This window comes from Ovis aries, chromosome 15, assembly GCF_016772045.2.
Source record: "Ovis aries strain OAR_USU_Benz2616 breed Rambouillet chromosome 15, ARS-UI_Ramb_v3.0, whole genome shotgun sequence".
NCBI lineage: Eukaryota > Metazoa > Chordata > Mammalia > Artiodactyla > Bovidae > Ovis > Ovis aries.
This window is the reverse complement of record NC_056068.1, coordinates 75,180,809-75,189,667: the sequence shown is the minus strand read 5'-3', so window position 1 is coordinate 75,189,667 and position 8,859 is coordinate 75,180,809. Positions and strand designations below refer to the sequence as shown.

The 8,859-nt window shown below is 50.0% G+C and overlaps 1 long non-coding RNA gene and 1 other non-coding gene across 2 annotated transcripts; both read left to right on the top strand.

Moving 5' to 3' along the window:
- The first annotated feature begins 3,011 nt into the window (after positions 1–3,011).
- Positions 3,012–3,116, top strand: LOC114118589 (small nucleolar RNA U13). The gene has a single exon (XR_003591831.1). It is a non-coding gene; the product is annotated as a small nucleolar RNA U13 (small nucleolar RNA).
- Positions 3,117–4,173: 1,057 nt separating this feature from the next.
- On the top strand, positions 4,174–7,136 carry LOC132657837 (uncharacterized). Its single transcript, XR_009596555.1, has 2 exons — positions 4,174–4,716; positions 6,038–7,136. It is a non-coding gene; the product is annotated as an uncharacterized LOC132657837 (long non-coding RNA).
- Positions 7,137–8,859: the final 1,723 nt, after the last annotated feature.

The following is an 8,859-nucleotide window of genomic DNA, read 5'->3' as shown; positions in this document are numbered from 1 at the left end:
GAAACAGCCTTTCAGACAAAGAGAACAGCAAAATCACAGAGACGGGAAGGCCCACGGGGTCTGGCTAGTGGTCTGGTGTGGCTCAGGAGCGTGAGGGACGCTGGGGGTGGTGAATGAAGGCCACCTGAGAGCCTGCGGAGGCAGCGGCCTGGCTGCCAAGCCTCTGGAAGCCGTGCAGGGTCTGTGAGCCAGCAGAGACATGGGGAGATATGCGTCTTTCTCTGAGGTAGAGACTGGAAGATGACTCGTTAGGAAGCTATTTCACAAATTTGGCTGAGTAATGAGGAGAGCCTGCAGCGGGGCTGTGGTGGTGGGGAGGGAGACAAGCAGACAGTTTGCAGAGAGATTTTGATGGCAGACCTGACAGAACTTGGTAACCGGGTGACTGAGGGGGGTGAGCAAGGATAAGGAAGGGGGTTGGGTGTGGGTAAATGTGATCCTAAGTCTACATGCTTGTGCTAGAAATCTAGAGGAGTACAAGGAAAACAAGTGTTGGGGGTGATCGTTTTCTCCTCTCACCCACCCTCCTGAGCCTGGTCCATGAAAGACTCCTTTGGGTCCCTTCAAAGTATGACATTCCTTCTTAACTCAGGGCTTCTGAACACTCTGTCCCTACTCCATGGAACACTGCCTCGTCCTCAAATCTCCAACTGGCTAATTCCTCATTTCCTCTAAGACTTCCTTTCTTCTTGTCCTTTTTTTTTTTTTTTAAATTTAAATATTTATTTATTTGGCTGTTCTGAGATCTACGCTCTTTGTTGCAGCATGAGGCATCTTTAGTTGGGTATGTGGGATCTAGTTCCCTGACTAGGGATTGAACCTTGGCCCCCTGTATTGGGAGCATGGAGTCTTAGCCACTGGGCCATCAGGAAAGTCCCCTAAGAGCCTTTCACAATAGCCCCCCTGACCTAGATGAGAAACCCTCTTCGATTTTCTTATAGTACCCCAGGTCTTTTTCTTAAAAGCCTCTCAATCAGGGTGGTTTAATCACTCAGTCATTTTCATGAGGGACCACATCTGCCTTGCTTGTGGCTTCAGTTTCAACACTTTGTCCAGTGCCTGGTACAATGTGGATGCTTGTGTTGGGTTTGAGATATTCAATAGTTGTCTTTTGAAATAGGAGTTGGACAATAGTTTTCACCAGGGCCCATTCAGGTGTGACGAAAAGCAATGAGGCAGCCACAGGGACAGTTGATTGTGACCCCTTTTATAGGCCTGGATCACTCTAGACCAGTGGTTTTCAATCAGGGGTGATTTTCTCAGCCAAGGACATTTGGCATGTCTGGAGACGTTTTGGGTAATCCTGACTTGTGTGCATTTGTGTGTGTGTGTGTGTTACTGAGGCTAGTGGGTAGAGGCCAAGGATGTTGCTAAACATCCTACAATGTGCAAGACAGTCCCCCACAACAAAGAATTATCCAAGCCAACATGCCAGTAGTGCCCAAGTTGAGAAACCTTGCTCTAGAGATGGATGAGCCAACTGGATGGCCAAGTGCCCATGTGGAGTACTGGCTGCTATGACCCAATTGAGGAAGAGCAAGAGACGCTTGGCGGCTGTCACACAAAAAATATGGACTCATGATGAGCAGCCAGGGGCCACCTTGGATCGGCCTCAGACAAAGGCCCAACACCTTGGGCAGTTTCTCCTTAACTCAGCTCCCGGCTGTAAGCCCAGGAGGCCCAGCCTGGCACTCACCTCCCTCTGACTCATGCCATTGGGTTTCTTCTGCTCTTTGGTGGAAGCGGCCACCGCACACTCTTCCCACCCCATCTGCCTCGCTGATTATTTTCAGCTTGGCTTGCAGAGGCCCAACGCTGCAATTACACCCCAACCTCAATGGCTCCTTCTGAAAATAACATTTGGGTCGAAGAAAACCTCAGTCTGGTGGGCTGGATTTTATACTAAACAGTTAAAGAGTGGGTGTGGGCATGGGGGTGGGGGTGGGGACAAAGGAGTGGCATGATGGTACAATTAAGAGAAGAATCTGGAAGAAGGGCAAAGGAAGAAAGGGAAGGAGTGGTGGCCAGGGCTGTTGCAGAAAGAAAATACATCTCTGGGGGCAGGGGTCAGCCATCTTTTAGAAGTCTTATGCCAAGGCTTCATTTAAGTCCCTAATTGAAGGTTCTGTTTGCCGAAATAACTCACCCCTACCCCCAATCATTGAGGCCTGGGAAATTCATGTCTGCCTGGGGCCAGATGAATTAGTCTATGGGCATACCAATTTTTATCCAAGCTAGTGACCAGATTTTCCAACCCCAAAATAGGAGCCACATGGTTTGACACAGGATTTTTGCTCTCATTCCAGGCAAGCATGGCAGTCTGGGAAATGTAGTTTCAATGTTGATAGGTGGACTTCATAAGCAGTCCCACGATCAGTGAAGAAGACAGGACCTTGAAAAGAGGGATTCTCAAGGAAATCAGAGCTGTATGGGTAACTTTAGTTCAGAGAAAAGAAGAAAACACTAGAAAAGAGAAACTTTGACTCATCCAGGGGGTAGTGGAAGGGGAGAAGTAGGAAGTGAGGAGAGAAAGACTTGGAAGCACAGGTTGGATTCCTAAGGAAGCAGACAGAGATAAAGCTGTATGAGGTGAGAATGGGGAAAATAGGCCAGAGTCCAACACATCAGTTAAACGCTCAGTTGTACAGTCAGTCAGACTTAAGGTTCAAATCTGGAGTATGTTAACCACCTGGGGGATCTTCAGCAGTAACTTAGCCTCTTTTTAGGCCAGGGGCTTCCCAGGCGCCACTTAGTGGTAAAGAACCCACATGCCAATGCAGGAGAACCAGGTTCGATCCCTGGGTCAGGAAGATCCTCTGGAGAAAGCCATGGCAACCCACTCCAGCATTCTTGCCTGGAGAATCCCATGGACAGAGGAGCCTGGTGGGCTACAGTTCAAAGTGTTGCAAAGAGTCAGACATGACTGAAGTGACTTAGCACACATAGATAGCAGTACTGGTCTAGAGTGAGGTTAGTCGAGTTTGCATCCTGACTACAAGACTTTATGCAGGATCCTTTTGTAGTTCATGAGCGTGATGATTGGGTGTTCACGCTGCTGCGTGACATGTGCCTCCCCGCAAACCTTGTTACGACACCGGCACATTACCCGTCTGACGTGAAAAAAAAAAAAAAAAAAAAAAAAAAAGACTTTATGCAAGTTACCTAACCTCTCTGTGGCTCTTTTCTCCTCTGTAAAATGTAAACAACATCCACCTTCTAAGGTGTCCCAAGGACTTAGAATCTTAAAACAGTGCCTGGGACACTGGCAATCACTCAGCATATGTTAGTTATTGTTATTACCTCTGGAGCTTTTCTTCAAATGTCGCAGACAAAACACTTTTAGCTAACACATACATTTTTTTCAATTTGAATAGTTATGAGTTTATTTTCGAGTGTATTAAAATATACGACTAGCACATCAAAGCTGTGGTTTCACTAATATTGTTGCTTCAGGCAAGACTATGGAGAAAAAGGGAATCGATTTAAAGTTAATTTTAAAAATAAGAAAAGTTAATAAAATAAAAGTCAATTTAAAATATACAACATTGGAGGAATGTGGGTATGGAGGAAAATCATGCAAGCAATACCTAAATGGCTCACAAATTTGGAAAATAATCTAGATGCCATGTTCCTTTCTGCTTATAACAACCCTTCTAAGGCACATGGGTGGAGAAATGAAGGAGGACGGATAACTGATTTAGATGCTATCAAAACTTTGCCTCCACCCCTCCCCGTCTGTAACCGCTGTGCTTCCCTGTTTGAGAATTCGGTAGGAAGGCCCAGGCCAGCAAGACCTTGACATCCTAGTGAGCTTTGGCAATCTCCCCCCAACCCCGCCGCCGCGAAAGCACTGTGGATTGGGGGCGCTCAGGGAAGAGAAGCCGAGCTCTGGACACCGAAAGCCAACTCCCCAACTTCGCTCTTCTGTGGCGTTAGGGCGATTTGGGCCTCTCTGATTTTTTTGGATCACTGGGTCAATCAGTCAGCCAATGCCTCGGGAGAAGTTTAATTAAGCTCAGATCGCCGGCGCGAGCTGCCAAAGGTCTCCCTGCCCGCCCCGCCCCCCGCACATCTGGTGAAAAGCTTCTCCCCTGCCCGGAGGGGCGGGCCCTGGCCTGCGCATGCGCATAGGCCGCACGCCCCGCGCCCCGCGGCAGGCTCGGCTCCCAGAACAGCGTTGCAAACTGTTGCATCAGACAGCAAGCAGCCGGCCGGGCCGCCAGGGTTTCTAGGAAGATAGGAAGGGTTTGAGATCCTTTGTGGTCTCTCGGGAGCCTTGGCCGTCACTCAAGGTGTTTACACACTGGTAACACGATCCCCTGAAATCTCACGCTTGCTCCAGTCGGCAGAGGGACTTAGCCACAGGTGAAATTCGCTGAACTTCGCTGCTCCTGCACCGCCCCCCCCCCCCCCCCCCGCCCCCCCCCAAACACACTTAAGGCGCCAGACTGGACCAACCGAACTGGATTCGGTGAGCTTTAGTAGGGGCACGGCCCCTGAAGGAATGAGCGGAGTTTGATTTCTCTTCCCAACTACAAGAATGCCCCTGAGGAATTTCTCTCACTCTGTGAAAGTGCAAAACTAATTTCCCCAGACAAGCGCTATTGCCGGTTCCCAAAAGGGCTTGGAAAGATCCCCGCAGGAATATTCAGGAGTTTCCAAATCTCTTCACCCCAGCAGCTGGACATACAGACGCTGACCATCAAAACCTTCTTGGTGAGTGGACACACGTCCTTCTTCACGGATCGGCCTTCTTTGGCAAATCTCAGCCCCCGTGTTATGGAGGCTTTGGACATGAGCCAGAATGCAAAACCATGAACTCAGTGCAGACACAACACGCATACATGTTCTCTAGATCCAAACAGCCCTGCAGCTCAGCTAATGGGAAAGTCCTTCTTAACCCTCCCTGGGCCTTCTGGTCTCTGGCCCACTCCTTCCTCAAGAGGAGAGAAGATACTCCTGTACCTGGAAGGAGTGGGATATTCAGGAAGAATGAGTACTGATTTGGAATCTACTTTCTAAAGGGATTTCCAGGGACATAATCTGAATTTTTGAATGGATTAAAACCAAGATCATTCAGGATTAATGGATTTTCCAAAAAGACAGAAAGTGGCAATTTACCTTCAGCATTCTGTCTTTGCTAGGGTGTTGATAGTGAAAATCTATTCCATTTGAATAATCTTGAAAGCTAAAACAGGCCTAGTGTTCTTCCTTCCCCTCATTATTATGGGTCACTCAGGATCACTTGAGAGTCCCAAGATTTTAAAAAAAAAAAGACCCAAAAGACTCATAAGCATTATCCCACACATCCTTTTGCCAGTTAATCACACATGTCTGTTTAAGCCAACATTTTCCTTTGGACAGTGGGGTATTATGGCACTTTGGGATTTTTCACTGTACCAGATGCGCCATGAATATAGCCTAAGCTACTTTGGTCAGTAGTGATCTTATAAACTGAACGGATGACTATTGGAAATGGAAGGAACCTGGGCTAGTGGTGAAGCTGGAGCATTTCTGAGCCTTGCTTCTGAAGGTATATCAGAACCCAAACCTCCTACCAAATACGGAGTCACCACAGAGGTATCTGGGGTCACAGAATGGAACCTCAGGGAGCTGCCGTAGGCTGACAGAATTTCAGGTATGTCTGAGCACCAGTCCTCACCTGGAGGAGGAAGTCATTCACTACTATTGGGCCTCTCCAGGCACAGAAGTTGGAACCATGAGGTCAGAAGCCAGGTGGGAACGGGAGAGAGTAAACTTCTCAGCCCATGTTAGGGTCTCTGCTGTACCGCTAGGATCTATGATCATAGGCCCTGGATGCATGCTTGGAGAAAGAATGCATTGAAAGAATGAGGGAAGCAGCAGAGAGAGAAAAGGTCAAAAAGATCCAAGAATTTTGCAAGCAGCAGCCTGGGATGTTCAGGGCTTTCTTGTTTTGGGTAAGAGGGGAATCCTTCTAGTTCAAAGACATAGGGCAAGAGAGACACAGCTATTAAGTGACAAGTCTCAACAAGTTCCTTCTGCTTTGGTTTCCCAGTTTGGAAAAAAACCTCCAGTTGGTGAGTCCAGAGTTGGCCAGTCAATCTCAAACCAAGCCTAGTGACATCATCAGCTATTGCCTCATCTCAACTGAATTCCCGGAGCAAACTTCTGGAAAAGTAAGGGGTCTGAGGGAGGGTGCGTGACTGAGATTCCAGAGGACAGAAAAATCCCCCAGAAGCTACCCTTTAAAGCCATAAGCAAAGTGATAGCCCAGATGATTAGATGATGCAGACACTGAAAGTGTGATTCGTTTTCCACATTCTGAGAGCTCGCTCACAAATTGTCAGCGCTACACCTGGCCTAAACCTAGACAAAGCTCCTCTTCTAAAGACTTATGATCTAAATTCCTTGTGGAAAGTCTGTCTTTGAAATGTTTAAGGCACCTCATTTAATCCTCATTTCCACTTCAAGTCAGGTACCTCCTTCCTGAGAAATCCACCACATTTGAAGTTTGTAGCTGGCCTTCCTTCTGTTTTTGCTATTTACGTGCCAATTTAAAGGGTGGAGAGAGCCACATTAGTTTAAAAATAAAACACAAATAGCGAAATGAGGCTTGGTTAAAGTAAAAACCACAGAAGGGATTTTTTTTTCCTCTCATACTTTTCAGATTTTCCTAGAACCACCTTTATTTCCTCAGAGCCCAGGCACAGAAAGTGAGTGGGCCTCTCTGGATGCTCTTCCAAGGGAAAGCTGAATGCCTCATTCCTATTCTCCTCTCATTGCACCTTGAGGATTTGTTTTCCTGTTTCAGACAATTGAGTCTCAGACTGGGGCTCAGAAAGGCATTGATGTTTCACATGGGGTTTTTCTGAGCATTCTTAGATTTTGATTTGTTTTTGCATGGTTTGTATCTTAACTATTCTGTTCAGCTGTATCAGCTTGTACATTCTGGGTGATGGGTGATAGGAATGTGGCTTTCAAGTCAGATAAATCCTGGTGGATTCCCAGCATTGCTACTTACCAGTCTTGTGACCGTACCTGTCAAATGAGAGTAATGAGGCACACCTCTCGGGGGCTGTAATGAGGATTAAGGAGTCAAGCAGAAAGGGCTCAGCACAAAACAAGTGCTTAATACACCGCTGCTATTACAAAAATAGATCCTTTTATTTATTCACTCCTTCCTTAACCAATTTCCCTCTCCGGTTTTGGAGAAGGAACGCAAGTTCATCACCCAATGGATGATTTTTGCCAATTTTGCATCACCAGAGGGTCTATAAAGGAAGGGAGACAAGGCCGAGTTTGACTTACAATGGGATATCTTGTAATGGGATGGGATCGGTGTTCTTGCCTCTTAGGTGACCACACCAGCAGTGTAGGGACAGGGGAAATCTTGAAGGCAGATGGTTGGGGTGGCAGGAGCACACACGATGGGGAAGAGTGGTCAGGAAAAGCAGGCCCAAGGCTGAGGCGAAGGGCCAGATTGGTGCCAGCTACGCGGAATAAAAGGCTCCCACTTTGGGGTTCTGAGTCTCCGGGCCTGCAGGCGGAGGCCCGCCAGCCCCAGGGTCTGGGGATCGTGGGACCCGAGGCGCGTGCGGCAGCGCCCTCTGCCGGCCGCGCGGGGCAAGCCGCCAGTCAACGCAGCTCTGCAGGTGGGATCCCTCCCGCTGCCTCCGCCCCGGCTCCATCCCTTCAGAGGACCTCGCCGACTGGTCCTCGACCGGATTTCGGGAGGCGCATCTCTATCTGGCACCTGTGGACTCATTAGAGAAGATGTCGGAAACATCCGATTCATCCGAGATCGGAGGCCGCGGGAAGCCACCCAAACCCCGCAGAGGCTGTGCCCCTGGGGGCCCGGGGCCACAGCCTGCTGGGCTGTCGGAGGTGGTTTGGAAGCAGCATCGCCTTTGGCCAAGACCGCGGGGTCTGCGGACAGAGAGGAGCCCTGGGTTCGCTTTCTGCCTCATCCATTTTCCAGCTAGGTGACCTTGGACAAGGTACTTACGTTTTCCGTGTGCCTTAATTTCCTCATCTTTAAGATGGAGAAAATGACCCCGACCTTGGCGGGTTAACCTGACGATTACACGGGATCAGACGGCCTGGGCTGAAATTGTGGCACTGGACAACAGCCAGCTGTGTGCCTGGGGCAAGTTACTTAACCTCTCTGTGCCCTGGTCCCTGCAAAATAGGGATAATAACGGTACTTACCTCCGAGGATTTGTTGCCTGCAAAGCGCTTAACACCGTGCCTGGCACAGAGTAAGCGCTCAATAAATGGTGGCTACTGTGGTTGTGGTCGTTATTATTGTTCCTAGGACCGCCGAGCACACGAGCAGAACTCTAGCTGGCGGCTCTTACTAGTCTTTCCTGGGTCCGGCTATTTCTTTGCGGGCATTGTTAAAATCTTTTACCAGGTGCTAGCTGTCCTTATCAGTGGCCGAAGGACAGCCGGCCTTCCAGAGTTTGGAAAAATCGAGGTTCCCCTGGAGGAGGGCCAAGAACGCGGCCCGCGGGCTGCGAGGACCGGACCTCCCGCGAGGATGCTCGCGCCGCCCCGCGCCTTCTCCGCCCGCGCCTCCGTTAGCGCGCGTCAGAGCCGCAGTGACGTCGCCGGGCCCCGCGGGCGGTGGGGAGGCGCGGCCTGGACGCGCGGGGAGCCGCGGACGGCTCGGGTGGACTGGCCGCGCGAGTGCCCTGCAGTCCCCGGCGACGGCCGAGGCAGCGGGAAGGCCTGGGCGGACTCTCCAGCGTCTGCCGGGCGCCCGGGCGCACCCGGGCTCCGCCTGCAGCCCCGCGCGCCCCGGACCCGCCCAGTCCGGCGCAGGGCTGACTTCCTCGCGGCCGCTCAGCGTCTGCGTGGTTCTTCCTTCCCCTCCTG